Here is a 22,807-nt window from a genome sequence, read left to right on the forward strand (position 1 = left end):
GACTAACTGAGTGCCTTTATTGGTTGAACAACAACAGAACGCAAACTTTGATTTTGAAACGCTTACCTAACGCCTTGACGGCAGCTTCTCCTTATACTTCTTAAGGTCAGGTAAGGTAAATAGATTAAATTAGTTACATCTTTACTCATTGAGCCAGCCAACTTTGTTCCTTCTTACCAGTCATGCGTTTAGAAAAGCCTTGTCCAGCCTCGGGCGTAAAGAACTGCAAATGTGCGGTCCGCACGTTTTCATTGCGAGCGAATTGAAATCATCAGAAAATGATACGTATTACACATTAACTTTGTCTTATCGCCCGCCAGACTTGCGCCCACTACTTTCCCATGCAATTACTCGGTCACGACACATCCGGTTAACATTGACTTCAACAAAGAGCGACAACTTTATAAAGAAACCATTGACTGAAAAGAAATAAAGCAACCAATTTTTTCATTGCAGAGTTTCTGTATTCCCGCCTACAGTCATTATATTGATTTGCCAGTACATTCTAGCTAAGATAAAGGCGGGACCACTCTGCGTAGTGGTCATCTGACTATACGGATGGCATTAATATTTTTTAAATTTTGTAATTTTAATTAAATGCCAGATTACTGCATTCCAAAGTGCAAAAATAAATCGTAGCAAGAGTTGAAAATTAATTGTGAATTTACAACTGTCGCGATGTAACAATGTAACAAAGAAATGGAAAATTTGACATTTTCCGTATATTCAAAAGAGACTAAAACACCCACGCCCTACGGCAATCTCCAGACGCAGACATTATTTTTTCCATGGAGTAACAAAGGTTTCTTTGCTCCATGCTTTTACTGAGGCACTTTGGAAAGTTGTACTACACTCAGTCGATCGAGAAAGAAATTGTAATTCGTTTAGGATTTATTTTGCCAAGAAAAAATGTATCCATAAAACAATCCACCGCCATTTATTTGCCATTTTTCTGGAAGAATTGTGTTAGGAAGTAGAAAATCAAACAGTTTTAAAGAACCTATTAGTATGTTTTGCACGAGTTATCGAAAAACGTCCCATTTTATACAATTAATTGTGTTCTTTGCCGCAATGCGGGGAAATGCACAGCTAAAAATTAATTCTGGCTAAACGCGAAACCTTGGAAGCGTGATACAGTGTAATAATTTATAATGAAAGGAATGTATCGACGTTTTGAAACGAAATTCTGAAAGACTGATAATATGTAGGTGATTTATTAAAATCATGCGGCGTGAAACCTTATTTAAGGGTGACATACAACTTCTTGAATAGACGATTTAGGTTTCCTTCGAAAATATCTTGCAAACTTTTTAATTGAGTACTTAGAAAATGCAAATGATGACAATAAAGCTCAAATTGATTGAATTGATACTATATTCCATTTCCAGTGTGACTAGTTAAAGGGATAGGATCACTTCCTAATACAGTGTGCATCCTAAAAAATTGACGGTAGTGCGAATAGAGACAAATATTTTGAACAAATAAATCTAGCATGTCAACATTAGCCTTTCAATTTCTTGTTTTTCACATTATCATTCACAGCTTTATTTATCCTTATCATCAACAACACTTCGCTCTACATATTTAAAAATTTGTTCCAATTATGCCTACACAATTATCAATATTTTGGCTTTTTAATTCAATCGGAGAGAACTGCAACTGTGTACGTATTCCACACTAAGAAACTTAGTAACAGTTGCTACTGCGACCCGGAATGCCTTTTCAAGTCGCTACTACTAAAAATCAGGTTACCTTAAAATAGGGCACGTTTTGAAAGTCAATATTTTATATTAGTGTTTGTATTTCTAATGGCGATAGGCTTCCTTGTGGCACCTAGTATAAATACTTCAACAAATAAAAAATCCGTTGACATATTACTTCCTAAATAAATGAGTAAAATTGATTTTTTCCACTTTCCAGTCGATGTGCTTTACGGAAGAATCGATAACACGACCTTTTGTAATTACTTTAAATAGATAGTAAATTGGAAACTACGTATCTACCCACCAAATCGTTTGTAGTACATCAATTACTATTGTAATTCTCTTTATTGCAGGTGTGTGGAAGCGGACGAGTGAACGACAAAGGATTTTAGATGACAGGTACGTTCTAATAATACGGTTTTGCGACTTTATCACAGACTCCAATTAAGATACTTTGTACGTATCCGAAAACAAGTCGGGCATACAATTTAATATGGACGTTAACATACATTGTCAATAATCCAGAACACAACTCGATATTAATTTGCTCAGCATCACGGTAACAAGCTAATTAAGCCGATTATGTATTAACGCTGTTAACGAATAGACTATTACGATTTTCTAGTACTAAAGCTAGTTGCTACAATTTTTATGGCTTGGCAATGTACGCAGGCAAAGCCGGTTTGAGAATTTCATCGCAATGTAAGTGCTTCGAAGCGTACAACGCCGTAACATACGTCTAGCAGCACCGTACAGGTTAGTAGCGTCGTAGCAATCGGAAACGAATAACTACGTCCCGATTGATCTAAATCTAAATGCGTGGTCTGACTTTTATACTATCGAAATTTATCGATCGATAGCGTGTATTTGCTATTAAATATTTAATTAATATCCAAGTCCACGCACGTTCTTTTCGAACCGAGCAATCTCAAAGAGTTAGTTACATGTACTTTGTTTTCAAGAAACTTACGTAGTTTTTTTTCTTATTAATGGCTTCTTGCCTTTTACTTTGCCTACGTGACTAAACTACTATCCTCCCTTAGTTCCACAAGATTAAATAATTTCGCTCGACATACATTTAATCCTAATCGTCTGTTGGTGCTCGAAACTCGAATTATGAAATTATTCAACATTGTAGATGTAAGGATTTTGGAAACGGCGCATAACTCAATTCGTTTAAGGGGTATAGAATAGATTAATTAGTTTCACCAGGTGAACCCACTAGTGTAATTTGGGCATTTGAAACTACAACCTTAAGTCATACGGCAGAGCTGGGACGAATCCCCCAAAAAATAATTCGAATCACGAATCCGAATCATCAATAATGGATTCGAATCACAGATACTTTGATTCGGATCCTTTACCGCTTGCGACATGATTTGAATCCTAGTATTCGAATCATTTTTCGGATCACGGATCACAGATCAACAAAAAAATAAAACCACAGAATTTTAAAGAGTATTTGGAGTTTATTCTTAGAATCCTACAAAACTAAGACGGGTAGTTATAAAAATCATCACTGAGGTCATAGGGCTTTCTCTAGGTTTTCAATTTCCGTAGTGTTCTGTTCTTATACTCTGTACGTATTATAATTATTAAGTATCATAAAGTAAAGTTCGAGAATATTACCTAAACAAGTAAAAACAAGAATAATGAATATGAAGTTTATAGATAACCAAATAAGCATTATACTAAACTAAAAATAAAATTAACAAAAAAATATTTATTTGTTGTTTGCCTTAGACAAAACTAATATTTCAAAATTCTCGGTGATTCGGATGCATACACTGAGGATTCGAATACGAATCCTTTCTGATAAATGCAACGAATCCGGATCACGGATCCTTTTATTTTAAAGTATTCGGATCCCACTTCCGAATCACCGAAAATGATTCGAATCCAGTATTCGATTCCTTAGTGATTCGAATCCTCCCCAGCTCTGTCATACGGATTGCACACCGTACAAGTTGATGAAGTCTAAATATTTTAGGGTCAGGGGACTTTAGAATTGAAGTAAAGAAAGCATTTTCGAACTGTTCGTGTTGGTTACAATGTTTAAAAGAAACTCGTTTGCATAATTACATACAATTACAAGATCTTTGTGTCGTATCCATTCGAACATTGATACTGTGAACTAATTTTTAATTACCCTAAATGTTGGAAATTGTACTGGGTAATTAGATAAAGGAAAACGCAATAATAGACACGCTTTAAAAACAGATCGAGGTGTGACTAGAAGTTTGCGCAATGGTAATCTTAAATGAGACGTCAAGTGTAGGTAAATTCTCATTTACGTCTAGTTCTCGCGTTCGTCGTGGAAATATCTGTAATTTCCAGTGCAATACGCTTTTCGTTACCCCATTATCCAATCATTGTAGTTATCTTTCGTTCGTCCTAAAAATAATTATTCCAAGATTAAGGTTTACGGCTCAGCCAAAGATCCAATTCATTCGAAAGTGATCAATAGCTTTTATGTTTGACTGCGTCCCATAATTATAAGTAACGCGCCCTCCCTACTTGATATAGGTGGCTAACAAGGTTGTAATTATTTTAGGTGACCTTTTCCATTAAAATAGCATTCCAACCGCACTTGCGTCAATCAACCAATTTACTAAATGTTCCGCCGCAAAACCCATTAAATTTTGAAGTGAGTGATTAATTCCTCCGAATACTCGTAAAAAAACGAGCGAAAGCTGTAAAATAACATCGCCGCTAAATCTTTCCGATCTCTTTCTTTCGAATTGAGTACAATGCACGCCGCTTGAATTTATTGAAATAGAGATTAACGGTCTTCTTGAGTGTCGTAATATATTTCTCGAATTCTTTCGAATACAGTGTAATTCCATACAACGATTTATTTTTTGGCGAAAATGTATTTGAAATCCGAAACGAAAAGAAAGTAACTCTCCGAAATTCATCAAGCGAGACCTATTAATGAAAGTGCGTTCATAGTCGCCTGGCAAACAATATAAATTGTTTACGGAGTGTTGACTGTGAGTGTTCTCTTTTTCCGATGGGAATAGCATTTCCGGTTTTATAGGGGTGTCGCTGTTTGGAAGTGAGAACGACTTTTTAGTAAATTGTCACTTTTGTTGCTTTAACACATTTATCTGCTTGATATCGTAACGGTAGCTCAAATGGCACACCTCTAATCTTCTTACATTGAAATTTAATTAAAAGAAAAATAAATATATATTACAAAATTGTATTGTAAGTAACAGATCTAATAGCTGCAATCGGCGACAACCACTTACATATGTCGACGGAACGGCGGCAATATTTGGCTGAGCGAACCGACGAACGGGCTCGGGAGCCACGAAGCGAAAATCTGGCTCGAATTTACGGAAACGGTAAGGATTAATACGGTACTTACAAATATTATAGTTAGCGACAATGCAAAAGCAGACAGATAGATTTATTTACTATTCGGTTAAACGCCAAAAAGCAAAAAGATAGGGACTCATAGTGCGTTTCCTATTTATCGAAATGTCCATTTCGAGTATGGATTTCCATTTCGTACACTTGTATCTTAAACACGTTCAACCAAATTAAACTGTTTTTAATTAAGTATTCGGCCTGCAGTTATCGAAAAATATGGGACAGCTTGCAATCATCTGGAAAAATTAGAGCGCATCCAGAAAGAACTCCCACGACTGTTTCTGATAACGTTCACTGCAACTCATTAAAACATCAGTCATTAATTATGCCTACCCAATTAGGCACGTTAAAACTTCAATATGCGCTAATCCAATTAACATCTAAGCCTAATTGGCACAACCACTGTTGTCGTTATCTACACACATGCACTCTGCAAACCTGTGTTCACACCTCGATTTGGAATTCGTTATATTTGTTTTCCCTTATAGTAGGGGAGCTAACACGAAATCCACTGAACGAGAATGATCAAAATTTTAACCGATGGTGTTCCATTTTGCCCTATCAGAGTATGCTAAAATCGATCGTCTGCCGCCTCAGGTCATATGACTTAAGGCGCTGCGGGTACTTCTTGCGGTACCAATTCTGAAAGGTTGTTTTTCGAAAAAATAAGTTATATACCAAATGAAAACGTTGATAATAGCTCTTAAAAAAATATTTAAAAAAATCCCGCGCATTTGATAACTCCGTAAAAAAACAATTCTTAGTCGGTTTTTCACGAACTTTCTACGGATATAACTAGGTTACGGTGGGACGAATGAAGCTGATTTTTTTTACAGACTCATGATAAGCACTACTAATGACTTAACGGTGTTCCGTTTTTAAATTTTGTCTCTAATTACAAGATTATCTTATTAGCTTAACATTATAAGATATCTTATAATTAGAGAAAAAATTTAAAAAAGAAACACTCTCATAGTCATTGGCTGTACCTATCATTGGTCTGTAAAAAAAATCAGCTTCATTCTTCCAACGGTAACCTAGTTATATTCGTAGAAAGTTCGTGAAAAACCGACTAAGAATTGTTTTTTTACGGAGTTATCAAATGTGCGCGATTTTTTTAACTATTTTTTTAAGAGCTATTATCAACGTTTTCATTTGGTGTATAACTTATTTTCTCGAAAAACAACCTTTCAGAATTGGTACCACAAGAAGTACCCGCAGCGCCTTAAGTCGTATGACCTGAGGCGGCAGACGATCGATTTTAGCATACTCTGATAGGGCAAAATGGAACTCCATCGGTTAAAATTTTGATCATTCTCGTTCAGTGGATTTCGTGCTAGCTCCCCTACTATTACTATTGGAAAACAAATCGATTAATCGGTAGTCAACGGACCTAAAACTTAATAAAACTGATTATCTCTCTTTTCCCTGGCAAGAGAGCTTTCGGCGGCTGTAAAAACAATTTAAATATTCCTTCAGGACAGGTTGGAAAACTGATAAATTCACTACTAAACTTACATGGTTACCGGCGGTAAAATAAACAATTAAACAAAAATGAAAACACAAACTCAGTCTTCTAGAGCGAATAAGTAGTAAGTTTGATTTCAACTGCACCCCATCGTTTGTGAAACACTAAGCTGGTAAGTAGTAAGCATAGCACCTGTATAATGCTTTCATATTCTGTATCAAAATATTCATTTCTGCATTTCAGATTGTAAAAGTGCCTTTCTATTGCGTCCACCGAAGCATTGAATGAAAGTATGTGTTAAATGATGCTGGGCGTGTATATTCGTAGAACCAATTTGAAATTTAACTAGGTAGTTCAATGTGATTTGCTCGTGACGTACATTTAACGGAGTGCCTTTGAATTACGTACTCGTAGTTGAATTAGTTTGAATCGATCCCCACTTGTAGTGTTTGTAGTTACACACCTTGGTAATGAATTTCAGGCGAATTACCTTAACAAGATCTTTGATTCCTAAACATGTTTAATATCGAAATCGTGTCCTTCCATTCTCACATCGGAGAGATGAGAAAATAGGGTGCATAAGAAATCCTAGAGGGGTTAATAGTTTTTTTGCGTTTGAGAGTTAAGTGGCAGCCAAAATGTCTATGAAATTGCGTTACTTGAATCAACTACCAACCTAGTATCTCCTGCAGTTTCTAGAATACAAAATATTACAAAAGGCCCCATGTTTTTTTTAATTTTAATTTCAATTTTTTACCAATTTACCAATTACAGAGTGACCCGCATAATGCTTTTTAGAGGTGCCGCTGCAGAAGGTCTCCGGTATTTACCTTACGAATTAGGAAATCTGCAGGAAAACCTAATCAGAAAATGCACCATAAATTCGAAAACCTTGCGAGCGTTGTAGATCGCGAAATGGTACAAGCTACCAACAGAAATATTGCTGTGTGAACCACCTTGTCACACAAAAATACAAAATATGGGAATGTCACGCAGAACTTCAGGACTAAAAAATAAATTAAACTATCACCCCACTATTGTAACTGAAACTAACTTCAAAAGGTCACAAAAGCTAGATTTACAAACAAAAACACACTCTCGGCTTGCCCATGTTACACAAGACTAAATTTACTGGGTTCGTAGTGACAAAATTTAAAAACAATTACGGAAGGTTCAAATAATGCAATCATTTCCTGCAAAAAATGATCAATCTCTATTTCTAAAAAAACTACCATCCTAATCATGAATAGACAGGATAATTGGAAGTATTTTGAAAGAAAACGAAACTAAACTAAACTAAATCTCCCATACAACCCACTCATACACTCCATACCCTAAATCGTACCCCCCTCGGTTTTGGCCTCTACCTCGTCCGCGTACTTCATCAATAACCAACGTTGGCATACGTCCCCCCATACCCCAAAGTTTCATCGCAATCGAATGAACGGTTTAGGCAAACATAAGAGATACAAAAATACAAACATTTATTTATATTTAGATAGATTGCTATACAAATATCGTCATGTAGACGTTATTTCAGTCTAAACAGAAAAAATAATAACTGGATATCCTGTATATGAGAATTTTTCAATTTATTAAGTAAATTTGGGTTAGTTCGCGTCATTTGAATTTGTATCTAGGTTTTTTTCCCTTTTATAAATTGTGCACATGCGTAATTTTTGTTTAAACTTGGTCGCTTTTGTAAATTATTCAATTTAGATAAGGTGAAAGAACTAAGACACATCTGGTCACTGCGATAAGAGGATTTATCAGGCGAAAATTAATTTACGCACGTGATTTATCTCTGTTAAGAGATAACGAAGATGCGCGTGTTTTGGAAGATGTGCGCATTATTCGAGACGTAAGCTGTCGAAACTAGCGTTATTGAGTCTATTTGTGATTGGTGGTGTTGTGTGAAATTCGTAAAGAAGGAGTTTATTTGAAGTGCTTGGAGTGGTATTTCCTTAAATACTTGAGACAATAATGAAGCGGGAGTGCTAGCTGCTTATTTTCTCGACGGTTCAAAAGCGTGTGCATCTGTTTACACCAAATTCCGGGCAGACAGCCCGTCATTTTTACATAATAAACCTGTACAGAAGAAAGCTTACCAACGTTGTGTGAGAAGTATAATGCGTGTTGTCCGCTTACGGTCAAAGTAGAGCAGGGTCGGATTATAGTTCATATATTCGCTGTAGCTTTTCCTGTATGTCGTTACCGCTTAATTTTTGAACACATCCTTACATCGCTGTTTTCTAACTTATGTGTATCATTCCCACTTTAAATGTTGGCCACTTCTTAACGTCCAGAGCAATTCTCCGGTAAACCACCCAGTCTTACGCTTACATAGAACCGTTGACACATTACTCGGCTTCGCCTCGCACATTAAAACAGACGAAGAAGACACATGTTGGGATTCGGCGACTGTGCCGCCTCGCCCCTCGCATTTACTCAAATCGCCGACGATTCTTGAACGTGACCGAGCAATAGAGGAATCCAACTTAAAAACGGCATGGTTCTAGCTTTCATCCTTTCGGAATAAACGCCAAATAAGAGAAAAATCCAATTTATGAGTCATCAATAAGCAATGTATAGGTGTGAGAGGGGCGACGATCCGAAAGTGCAATCGAACTACGAGGTCAACGCACAAACCCGCAACTCGATACGTCACCCCGTTTTGTTGTTACAACGTCAAATTACGCGGCAGGGGCGACGGGGGTGGCTCGTTGAAAGCACCGCGAGGTCCCGCGTCCGATTCGTCACCTACCACAAACCCATTTTTCTTTTATCGACACCCATCGCGTCCTCCCAAGCATGGAATTGTTTTTAAATTAGAGATGACGCGTACTCACGTGTACCCGAGATGGCGAATATTTAGTTAATTTCTAAGGTAACGTTTTCTAACAATTCACGAAAAAGTCCTCAAAAACATCACTTGCTCCTCCTCGTCCCTTCCTCCTCAACCGCCGGCCCGCGATTGAGTTCCCACCAGGCACATCGGAAGCGCCCTCAAAACCGCAACTCGTTCCCCCCTCCATCATCGTTACCCCGGTACGAACACTCGACCTTTCTTCACCCCGTGGGGGAGGTCGGTTGGGGGGGGGGGGTTGTGAGCTCGGCACACGGCGCGTTCGAAGCCGCGCACGTTTTGCCACCTCCGTCTTTCCGCAACGCCATTTCCTATTCTTCACGGAGGAAAATCCGTTTTACCCTCGGTTTTACTCCCAAAAAAGCGCACTATATCTCTTAACGACTACGGGTTCCGTAAGTACCAACCCCGTAGGTTGTAAGGGTTTTTCGGTGGGCACGCGGGTAGCTGCAGTCGTGCCCTAGAGTCTCTAAATATAACTTATTTACACACCAGTTTTCTTTTATTTTGGACACCGTGTATATACACTACAGAATACAGAAATAGTATTTGGTTGGTATCCCTGGTTTTGTTGTCGATACGGTAGTATTCTGCCGTTGCCTCAGGTTTCGGTAAAATGGCGGCGATCTCAGGTGTCGAGATGTCGGAGCTGATCGCCTCGGCTCAGCTGTACTCGAATTTGGCCGGTAGCTGTAAGTTTATCGATTAGCGGGTTTTTATCCGGGAGTTGGTAAGCTATTGATTAATCTGGGTGCGAATGATTGGTACCGCCGGGTTCTATTTCAGGTCAATGACACCAGCACTTCCGAATACTCGGCCCGTCAGTGCGGTATGGTACTTATGCTAGAGGTGGTACACAGGATGTGACACGGCCACTACCTCCGCTTAACGTTCACAACCTTAAGACTAAATCAAGTAAGCGGGAGCTGGCTACATGCGGGTCACAGGCCCCACAGGTATCGAACTTCCGGGTGTTTGAGTCTTTCAAGGACTGGATGATTTCTAATGAATGGCGAGGTTAAGGGTGGAGGGACATGTGGGTTAAGGATATAAGCGGAACGGAAACGGTATCGAATGCAAACGGGAAATCGGATGAATGATTATCAGTTTCAGGTCTGGATTCAGGTTTTCGGTCATCAAATGACAGGATAGAAGTGTCTTATAAAATCAAGGGATCCTCCTTTTATACAGCCATGATTAGGACTACGACTAGGAAGTGGAAATGACACTTGGTTAGGTTATCATTTATGATTAGTTAGCGACATCTATTGATGTCAATGTAGTGCATTTGTAAAGGAGCGTTTACACGCTCCATAAATAAAGGCACGGGTACATTGTTACCTTACAAGGTCCAATAACTTTTGGTCCAGGTTCGAAAAAATGTTTTTTCGCGTTTTTTTTCACCTCTTATGATAGTCCCTCCCGCCCCTGTGGGGAGCGATAAACGGTTGTACCCTACCCAGCTAGATGCGCTCGTCCTCGGTACCCCACTAAGCCGCGGCGGCGTCACCGGTGATCGTTTGTCCATTGAGGTGCAATGAGATTTCGTTTGTTACACGTTTTAAGGTCAGTCCGTCCAATAGTCAAAGTTTGAGAACTTCTACGAAACCTTGTTTATAAGTGGGAATTCCTAATTACAAACTGGCAAAGCTACAGCGAATATACTTTAAAAATTACCAATGTGGGAGATCGAAGGGACTTCAGCGCATTTTTGAGTGGCAGATCAGTATTGTCATTTAAAAGTAGACTAGGGAAAATAACACACAAATCCCTATGTCTACTTCTAAAAGAATATCATTTTATAATCTTCAATGCTTTTGGAAAAGGGCTTTGTTGTAGGAACTAAATATGGAACTAGAAACCAATAAACGACTCCCACAACACATTTACACACTCAAACAGGTGCGCTGCGTTCGCTTTAATTTCATTAATGGAAATCTAAATACATTCCCGTCAATCATTAGGGGTAAACACAAAGTTGCAAACTACAGGGAAATTTTGGCAGGGTGATAATGCATCTCATTACGAAGTTAGCCTGAATAATCTAAAAAGCCGGAATTTAACCTTGCTATGTTTGACAACTAATATTAGACGTAACCCACATCGATCCCTTTGAAACGTAATTAGTTCCAGGGTAACTTACAATATTATATGTAAATATAGCTTACCCAGCACAACTTCCTTTGTCGGCAGTTTGTGCCTTCAAAGTAAACATCTGCCGTATAAAAATTGCGGTCAAAGTTTCAACTTTTGAGGATATAACCGAAAGTTCAAGTTTTTCGCGTTGGAAAAACTAAACTAAAGACGGACGAGTGCAAATAGACATAAAACACAATTTTTCAGGTCCACCTAAACCTTCCAGCTTTACCTTAACAAAGTGCACTACTCGAGTTTCCAATAAGCGATAAATTGGTGGTGAAAGACCGTTGGAAAATTGACCTTTTACGGAGAGTAATTTCCAGACATTTTCTCTAAAGGGGTGGTCCTCCTGGAATTAACACTAAAAGCGGCCGCCTTAGAAAAGTCTTATTGAGAAAAGAACAAAATTGGTCTGCTATATCCAAAGCAATGTATTTTCATTAGATCTAGACTAAATTGGTAGTTATACATAGTTGACTCAAGTACATTCAATGCGGCATTTAGGTACGTAAATTTAATTTAACATTCATTAGGTTTTCAATCGTTTGAGATTTAAATTAGGTACTGCGAAATGTTTATTCGGATGGAGGCTTCATTTAACTTTTATAAAGTTTAGATACAATTCTAATTGCTTTTATGTGAGCACAAGTTCCACAAATTTTTGCTTTGATGTGTAACAACTATCTAAGCAATTTATTTTATTTAAAAATGATTGGAAAGTTTCCCTTTGTGCAATTTTTATAAAACTTTTGAGATAAAGAAAACTTTCAATTATAATAATAAATAAGTACCTACTTGCAGATTTTTGGCTAATGGATAATTCCAACGCGCTCGAGAATGTTTCCTTTTGCAAGTTTTCGACCTCCCTCACGTGACGCTCAAATCGTCAGATGATTAAAATGCACACTTTTCAACACGTAGTCAACCCACTTTACTTTACTCTGACACACTCGTGTAAATCCCAGAATACCCCACTGGTTCTCCTACTATAAAAAGTTACGTTTGATTCACTACGTTACGGGGACGTATAATAAGTCAAATAACGGGCGATTGCCCATGTAAACAAAAATTCCAAAGGTGACTCGCAGCAACTCATTTTTGATCGCATGGTATTTAACATAAGGGAAACCTAAATTTAATAAAATGGCGGGTAGAATGATTGCCAAATTTACCTTGCCGGCTGTTAATGTCTGATAACGTAGATGACCACACACGCTGTTTAATATGTAAAATGTACATAATTAAAATACACTCCACAAAAGCTATTGGTAAAGAACCATGCGCTAGGGAACTAGAGGGATGTAGGGATGTTGAGTGTGAGATGTCATTACTTTTCTGTTTTGTCCTCTATCTCATTCCGTTAAAACCAATATGGCGACTATAACAAATAAAGAAGTAGTAGCCTGTAGCTTCCACATCTAGTTTCCGACCATTTAAGCTAGGGAAAATGAAAACAAAACTTAACATTTTCAGTTTTTCGATGCAAAACACGTAAAGGACACAATTTGCACCGGCTTATATTGGAAAAGTGTTCTTAAAGATCGGAGTTCAGAAAGAACGGCTTCTCCGTTAGGAGAATATTACACACTAATACGCTATACCGGACACAAGGGTGTGGCTTGGTACTATTAAATGCTGTAATTTCCTTTTAGGTATGTGCTATGAATGAATGCCATTTGAAAGGAGTTAATCAGAATTTTAGAGCGGACAAGCTGTCGGCCACATTATACGTTAATGGAACTGAAAATTTTTTTAAATAACGGCGACGAATTATACCAAATTCAAGACTGTGTTTACTTTTCATTCAAACCCAGTTTAAGTTCATTGATTTCTGGGTTATCTAAATAGCCTTAGAAACACAAACCAGATTAGTTTCTACACGTAACCTCCGTGATGCTGAGTAATTTATTATTTTGTAGTTTTGTCGTGAAACTCATGTAATAAAAACAATTACCATATTTAAAAAGGAAATTTACCCCCAACAACCTCTTTTCTCCATTCTAGGTCAGATGCGAATTATGTTACAAATTGAATCATTGTAGATATCCCTGCTAACTACGTAGATTTAATGTAAGTTTATCTTTTAAACTCGATGTCACGTTTTCAGATTCTACTCGCATGCTTCCGAGCTGTGCATTGTACCAACTTCTATTACCATTCGCGACTTTCTAACTCCTATTTCATGAGCATCTACTATTACGGTTGGTAATCCATTCTGGTTTATAACCATCGTACACCACTAAGAGACCCTATCCTTGCCCCAGTTATAAAATATCGCTTGACTTCACCATTAGAATAACCACTACCTGACTATCTGCGTAATTTGTTAGATGAGATATCTGTAAATTATTCAATAGGTACTGTTAGCGGATTAAATATGCTAATTATTTATATTAATTGTATTATTAGGTGTCGTGTAATTAAATTAATTTTATGATTGTTTGGTGTACTTTAAAGGCTCGAGCTAAACAGTGGTAGACCATTTAATTGTTTTGTAAATAGATTGCCGGTGTCAAGCGGTTTTGCTTTAGAAATGGCTCAAAGTTTACTTCAATTAAAGTGGAGATAAATGAAGGCCATTACCTCTTCGTAAGTTACTGAAGGTTTTTAGTTTGATTGAATCAGGGAAATTATTTTTTCTTTATTAATTTAATACGACAGAACATCTAAATATAGGTAACTAAAAGTGCAACATTACGGAATGCGTGCCATGTTTGGACGCAGTCAACTCGTTGAGTGAAGGATTACTCAATGGTCAGCTTTAATAATTGAAGCGGTTGAGAAGGATGCTCATAGAATTTGCTGCGGTTACAATTATTGCCTGAATTGTTTCCATGATACTTACTATCAATTTGCTTAAACCGGTTGTATGACACCCAACCCAATCGCATAATGTGCTATTTTTCTTTACTGTCTTAATAAATATGGAAAATAAACTCTGTGCCATCCCATCGTTTAGAATGAAGAAGAATGTAATTAGGCTGAACACAACATATAGAGTTAGTAAGGCTCAAATACTGCAGATTCAATTTCTTATAGTGATAACTGAAATGATGAGAGACAAGGTAAGGTTAGTGCTTTGTCGCGTATGTGCTGTAAACGAATATTTTGAAATAAATAGCGCATTTATTACGCAGCAGAATTAAAGTGGGCAAAAGAGCTTTGAAATCTACCCTAAATAAATCGTATCCGATGAAAGAAAGTTATTGCTTCATACAGCATACGTGAAAACTGTGATTTTAACAGTCCGAAATCAACTTATACGAGAAAATATGAAACTGATGCAACGACAAATAGAAAGCAGTTACGTTAATAATAGTTTTGCACGGAGATGCGTGGGATGCGGTTTGATAAACAATTTGAATATGTATACTACCATGACTATATATACACCATATTATACAATGATACTACACTCAATTGACGAATCATGTGAAAAATATGAGGAGAAGTCTGCAAGCATTGAAAGCAGATGCGTTCACTTTAATTGATGGCACTTAAACAATACAAGAAAAAGTCGGTCACAGAAGTGTCACATGTAAATATTACAAGTGGAGATGGAAACAGCGGCGAAAATTAACCGGAAACAAGAAGAACCATCAGAGTGGTCGAATAAGACGATACCCATTGCATGGAGTTGACAGAATCTTCATTATGGAGCGATGTGATTTTCCACTTTTGATGTAAAATGTCGCAGTTAAAGTGGGGCCCTTCGGTTTAATAATAACTTTCTGAGTAACTAAGAAAATAATGAATGGCGTACCAGGCAGCATGAAAATACAAAAGGCAAAAGTTTAAGGTTTAAAAGGTTCTGCATACGACAGTTATGACAAGTAAGTCCGCTTAGATGTCGCTACTTTCTAAAATATAAATACGAATAATTATAGCCATTTGTCCCACTCTCAAAAGCTTTCCGTTCGAAATAAAGAATATTTCCTTAGTTCGCTTTTAGTTTGGCCACACTTATATTTTATATGGAAATTCTTACATTACTTGAAGGAAATTAATTATTGAATGTGTAATGCGTAACGCACAAATATTAAAGAAGCGAAAAAAAGCATGTGTATTTAGTGGCATTGCTATAAATTAAGACAAAATTTGCTATTCATCTGAAAATAAACCAATTTTTCGCTATAAATGATATCTTGCTAATTACGGCAATTTTAAATATGTCTTTTCTGTCGTCGTTTTAGATTAACTATCTCGCGCTCGTTTATAATTTATAATTTTATATTGCTACCTGTCTGTTCGTCTGTCCGTGTGCGCGATAACTTTGTTTAGAAACGTCCGGCCGCTTTGAAAATTGGTTATGTTCCTGAGGATAAAAAAAGGTTGTTATCGTTTTTCAGGGACGTAGGAGTCCACATCAAAAAGTTGTAGCTCCAAAACTGCACATACCTCCAACAAAAAGGTTTTTTTTAAATAATACTTGTTAGATAGAACATATGAAGCTCTGTATGTTACCTTTTTCGTTTAAATTTCTCATCAAACCCGATTTATTGGAATGGACACTTACAACTTTTTACCATTTTTTACAAACCATCAAAATTAAAAGACAACTAAGTACACACAAAGTAACCGATATAAAACAATAAATGATTGCACATTCAGTAACTAAAGAAGGTATTCGTTGCGTGATGCAAGTTTCTTGATAGGTATCTGATTTTTATGTAATAACAATGCGCAGAGTCGTCTACAATATCAACATTCAAAAGTGACAAAACGATTTATAAAAGGCGCATTTCCACGTTAGCAGTCTTTTTTGCTAAAGAAGCAGTTACCCTGTTACCCACCACCCCAATTGGTTTTTAGTTCGCATTAAATTCGCATTAGGACAGGGCCAAATTGACAAATGTGCGTCTGCTGCATGATGTTAGCAGACCCCTTTTTACAACGTTTTGAGCTGTTACACTTTGAGCGCTAACGTTTATATTGGCGGCACTAACGAGCACTAACGCTGCTAGTTTAACTAATGTAAAGATTGCATCGATTTTCTTAAATGGGTCTACTGGCATGAAGTTAGCAGGCCCACAAATATTTTTAAAAAAATAATAAGTTTCCTTTTGTGCACTAACGATTTCTTCAGCGGCACTAACGTGCACTAACGGAACACTAACGATATGAGTAAGCAGAACCATGGTCTGCTGTAGTAGGCCTGCCAAGTTCATGGACATAACCTCTATTCCGTCAATATCGACAATAATAGTTTCTTAATTTGACAATTCCGGATGCTAAAATCCACGGGTCATGGCTACATGCTACATGATTTTCTGAGTTCATTTTATTTTGCAAATTTTTGATAAAATAGAGAGAAAATACAAATAAAACTTAACTAATTCGCATTTAGTTGGATGAGAAAAAAATATTCTTTCCAGTGGTGCCATTATGAACCCTCTAAGTTAATTTGGGGAGCAACAAGCTGCGAAAAACTGTTTTCCCGTGTTAATTCCGTATGTTCGGTTTGAAAGTATTCACCCGGTATATAGGATTCCTTTCTTGGATCAAGCCTCGACACCATAACGAACCAAATGCCAAAAAAAGTAGAACAATAGATTTGAAAGCGACGCAGCTTTCGTATGGACGGATGGACCCACGAAGGGGCGCACAAAGTAGCCACAGTAGCAATTTTTTTATTTTTGTGGAAATGCGCTAACATCTTGGCTCTGCGTACGCGCAGTTCATTTTCGGACACACGTTTTCAATTTTCTTTTTCTTCTGTTAAAACTGCAGAAAAATTGGTCCCTAAATAAAAAAGTTGAATTTGCGCATGTGCAATCTATTCTTTTTATATGTATATACCTACGCTCAAATTAGTTATACAGGGTTCGCCATTAGTGTGTGGGTGGAAGATTGTGGGTTTATTAACGCGCATACTTAAAATTCATTGTGGGGTAATGTTGAAGGACCCTGCAGGCTACAACCTAAAAATATTTTTGACGAAATTTCAATTGTTATACAGGGTGATTTATATCAAATTGCATTTTTTTAATTAAACCCTCTGTATATTATTACATATTTGGAATCCTTGGACAATTTTAGTGTAACTTTATGTATTACACATGATGTTTAAAATGGGTCGTTTAGTCGCAATTCGTAGTTTTTTCAAAATAGTCATTTTTTCAAAAAGTAGATGTCCAGTAAAAATTGAATATCGCAGTTATCATAAAACTTAGAAGGCCGTGACTTTGCAGTGGTAGGTACTAATCATGAAATGTACTAACATACGCCGAACGTCTAAAGTTACATTTCTTTTGTGTTAAAAGAAATCACTCCGTCAATTTTCAACATTTCAATCAAAGGTAACTTGATTTTTTTAAATTAATGGAACTACCAAGTTTTTTTATCGCATCAAATGTAGGATTTTATTACCTTTTTAACAATATAAGCTTGTCGATATTTATCTTTTACATATTTCTTGTAATTAAACAATTTCTAATAATTCAGTGTTTTTCGATTTCCAAAGCCTCTCAGTAATTAATAGGCCGTTAAAAATGATATACAATTAAATTTATAAAAAATTTACTTCAAATAAAACAAAACAAAAACTTAAAAAATCAAAATAAAAAGTTTAAATAAATATAAGAGAAAAATAATTATTTGTTTGGAAAAACGACGAATTGCGGCTAAACTACTCATTTTGTGTAATACATAAAGTCACACTAAAATTGACCAAGGAATCGAAATATGCAATAATATAAAGGGGGTTCCATTAAAAAAATGCAACTTTGATATAAATCACCCTGTATAATAATTGCAATTTCGGTGAAAATATGTTTAGGTTGTAGCCTTAAGGGTCCTTCAACATTCTCCCACAATGAATTTTAAATATGCGCGTTAATAAACCCACAATCGTCCACCCACACACTAATGGCCCACCCTGTATAAGTACCAGCTTCTGTTGAAATTTCGTAAAAATGCGGCACATGCACATTCCTTTTTTGGCGTGCTATTTCAATTTTATTTTATAAGAAGAGTACTACCCTAAGATTTCAGAAGAATTGGTACACATATCGAATGTGGGTCTGGACAGGCGCAATAATTTATTGTTTTGTGTGTTTTTAACCTTCGTAGTAAGCATGCATCTACAATAAATTTATTTTTTGAGGTGCATTTAGTTAATATTCATTCCTTCCTTCTGTTCGACTTTTGAATGGACTATAATCTTTGACGTTAAGTATCTTTCTAATTTCTAAGCTTGAAGTATAAAAAATAATCAATCCACTTACCCCAAATGTGTTGGACCGTCGGACTTTCTTCTGTGAAGGTGGTGTAAGAAAGGATATAACAATTAGGAAAAAGTGAGGACTTGTTGTTGATTGATTATTGTCGAGACCAAGGGGGAAGTTTAATGTGGTTATTGCACAAAACACGTTTCGAAACAAATTATGTATTGTAACTATCAAAATGAAATTTATTGAAAAATGTACGTCGCGTTCGAACAATACTTTCTATCGAATGACCAATGTCACTCCTTATACATGGCCATGATTTCGTAATCTGATTTAATATTAATAAATTTTATACAAATAAATAAATATGCGACACCTTCTTTTAAAATTCCAGAAAAATTTCATTTTCTAAGCATTTTCTAGCCTGAGAATATGGAATTTATATGTACCTACAATAAATGGCAAAAGTGTAAAATTATGGTACCTACATGAAAAAAAAAATGATTTTTTGTTATAACTTTTTAGTAATAAACGTAGAAAAATTCCTTTCTTGGTGCAAGTTTCGACACCATAACGACCCAAAAAAGTAGAATTTAAGATAATAATATAGTAGCGACAGAGCCGTAAGGGCAGATAGACAGACGGGCGGGCAGACAGACCGACGGACAGACTGGCGAACAAACTGGCCAGACATTTTTGTATTTTTACGAAAATGCGCTAAAAAAGGCAGCCCGTAGTTTTATAACAACGTGTCTAATCAACAATTATAAATTGTTAGATTACATTACAGCCAACAGTGTTGACTTACTATACATATGAGGAAAAGATTTGTTCTATAAGTGACTATTTATTTGTGTTGGATGAAAGTACCCATAGGCATAGATTTTAATCTGTTCCATAGGTATATCACACCGCATTATCTATTGATAATGTGAGGTAGGTTAGGTAAATATAAATCTAAAAAATATCTTTGGAAATTCAGATTGTGTCTATTTACAATTTAAGAGTAACTATTTGATGCTGTTATACGAATGTATAATTTTAATGACAAATATAAAATGATGTTGGTATAAATTATCCCTAAAATTCCCCGATTGGCTGTATTGAATACATTTATCAACACTAGAGGTGGGTTTTCTTGAGGGGCGTGTTGATTTTATTAGTTTGCTTGTATTTCCTTTGTTTATAAAAATGCAATAAAAGGAAAAATTGTCCAACATTCTCTCTACAATTGCCTATGCCTTAACGAGTCGAGTTTCGCTTTTCACTTGACTACTGTGTGGTATTAAATTTTGTAATTACACGAAAGTTTGCAAAGCAATTTTTAGAAAAGCAGATAAAATTTTATAAAATTGGAGACACAGGGGCATGTGGTTAGTTAAGTAAAGTCTATTCCAAAATTTTGGCCCCAATATCTTTACTGGATCCAAAGTTATGCGCTAAGAACGATTTGGTTACTTTACTTTAGCATACAACATTTTTTTAAGGCCGAATGAAACTACTTCGATTTTTTTACTTATTTTTTCCAGTGTCACTTATTGTCTCGACATCGTATGCGACTAGTTTTTTTCGAAAATTTGAATAATAATTTTGACTGCAGCAGAGCCTTGATGCAATATTGATTCTGTTGTGTTTACGATGGTATTGGGTAAAAATGACAAAGATTAGTAGGTAGGAATATTAGGTTGGGAATCCCCATTAACAAAATATAGTACAAGTAAGACCCTTTGTCCCACACACAATACAGTAGTTTTATATACCGTGTAGTATCGATTTAGTGCGTTTAATACGAAATTCTGTTTATATAACATTAAAGCGCAAGGCCAAGGGTAAACATAATACATGGTGATAACGTCGAACGCACGAAATATTTGCATACTGTGAAAAAAATTAAACCATTAACGAATAGCATTACATTTGATTTCAACCGTAAACTGGAATGATTTTGTAGCCTGTGGGTGTAATGTAACGTGCATTTAAATAATGTTACGGAATTATTCGTGTTGCTCTGTTAAAAATTTCACATTTGCTTGCACTTTTATTGTAGCAATGGTCGCTTCCGACGCTCGCGGTTATATTAGTTCTGAATAAAATGTTTGCTCATGCACCGAGCGTAATTATTCACTCTTAATTTTAATTATTTCAATTAGTTTAGTTGCCTTTCTCAAAGTACAGGCCGCTACTGCTAATAATGGGTTGCCGTAGTTGCAAAAGAAAAATCTTTTTCATTGGCAGTTTTTCTGACAATCTACCGCAAACAAATATAGACATTTGAATCTTAAAATATTGGTACGTAAAATGAGGCAGAACATGCTCAGAACCACTCAGAACTTAACGCACTGGTACTGTGTGTTTGTTGAAACAGAATACGTTTAGCTCTCTTGTCGAAAAAAAAGAGCAGTAAATATTTCGTAAGCGCACTTTTCAGTTTTCAGCAAACACGTTACTGTCATTATACCGGGTGATTCATTAGAAGTGATGATCGCTTTGAATTTCGCGCGTAAGGTTTTAGTATTTTTTGCATTGTTAGATTGACAGTTTGAATTTCTTTAGTAATTTTTTTCTGTCATGACTGTCGTTTAAGAAACCAGTGTCGCCGTTTATGGTTGTGTGCCATTTGCGGTTTATTACTTTTTCCATTTTGAACAATTTTTAGTTGATGCACTAAAATATGTAAGAAACGTGACTGTGTCTAGTGTTAGTTTATAATTTGTGGTGCTTTGATGTGTATTTCCGAACAAAATTCTAACATAACTCGTGTTTATCGAGATCTTGGGCAAAATCTGAAATTCTGATTAACTTTCAGGTCCTAGAATGTGTCATACATTGCTACTGCCTATGCTAACGTGAGACTCTCAAATCGATAACAACGAGTACAAGCGAGAATTCCATATGAAAGCACCATTACAAAATCTCGTAACAAAGTGCATGTTTAATACATTTTCTTGGTCTAGAATTTCAGTCATGTGTAAACATTGATTTAGTCAATGGTCCCAGCATCAGAGCTAGATTGTCACGTTCCACGCAAACCCTAAAAGTCTTTCAGTGAAACTCTTCTGATTGAGCGCCTATGTCAACACGTCAGTAGAAACTCTCAACGTGGCCATTTTAAAACTTGTCCCCAACGCCGCGGCTTGAAGTTCACAGTTTCAACGGCAATGGCAATTTTAAAACATTCGAACTTGTTATTGGCGACTGACTGTTCTTGAACTGAACAGCTGCACACAAACTGAAGTAGGTAAGTCACGCAACATGATTAATGCAAAACGCTCATTCCATAAATGGGGAAAAGGAATCCTCACAAAAAGCGTAATATTTACGCAAAAAAGTAATTAAATTATGCCATACAAATACTGTGTTATGTTAGCGGGTAAAGCAAGGGTGACATTCCGAAGGAATTTAATTAAATACAACGCACTGTTGAAGCACTCTTGATAGAGTCGTAAAATTACAATTCCCGAAGGGTGAGTACTTCACGCGTAAGTAATACACAAGCAAAGGAATGCAAATACCTAGGTAATCTACGTTTGTATGGTCAACTTGCATTCGTAGTGCTTTGAGATTTTTGTTTACTCAAGATGAGTTTTCCAGTGCAGTGAAACTCCTTGGGAGCAAAAGCATATCCTTTTACATCCATTCAAATGCTTCTTGCCCTGTTTCTAACGAATTCGACCCAAAATTAGTGCTAAATATAAACTTATCGGAGAGACGCCTAAATGATCTTATTAAATATCTCCTCCAAAGCTCCCTTCTCTACACGTTAAAAGGTCTACGCATATGTGCGGACGACGATGGCGCATTTTTCATACGTAGAGTAGTATTGTGCCCTTACTCTTTTCTGCGTTTTTTACGAAATTGTTGAAAAATTGACAGAAGGATCAAAAAGTTTAAAGAAATAAGGTGACGATTTTAAAAGGCGGAGAAGACGAAAAACAGGGGTGTTTGGTGAAAGTAAGTTTTACTAGTTGTAAAGTTCTTGTAGAAGAAAATTTAGATGGTGTTTTAAGAGATTTAAATTCGTCCAACTACCCGACAATGTTAAGTTATCTACCACCAAAAAGCCACTTTTACGTTTGAAATTACA

General features: G+C 36.3%; 1 protein-coding gene across 1 annotated transcript in view; it reads left to right on the forward strand.

Moving 5' to 3' along the window:
* LOC116175379 (fibronectin type III domain-containing protein 5) overlaps positions 1-22,807 on the forward strand; it is a 207,444-nt gene that overhangs the window by 22,368 nt on the left and 162,269 nt on the right. Inside the window, exon 2 of the mRNA XM_031493459.1 lies at positions 2,057-2,102. The gene's annotated coding sequence lies outside the window, so the exon portion shown is untranslated. The remainder of the gene's footprint in view (positions 1-2,056; positions 2,103-22,807) is intronic.

The sequence above is a fragment of the Photinus pyralis genome, unplaced genomic scaffold, assembly GCF_008802855.1.
Source record: "Photinus pyralis isolate 1611_PpyrPB1 unplaced genomic scaffold, Ppyr1.3 Ppyr1.4_LG7, whole genome shotgun sequence".
NCBI classification, from domain to species: domain Eukaryota; kingdom Metazoa; phylum Arthropoda; class Insecta; order Coleoptera; family Lampyridae; genus Photinus; species Photinus pyralis.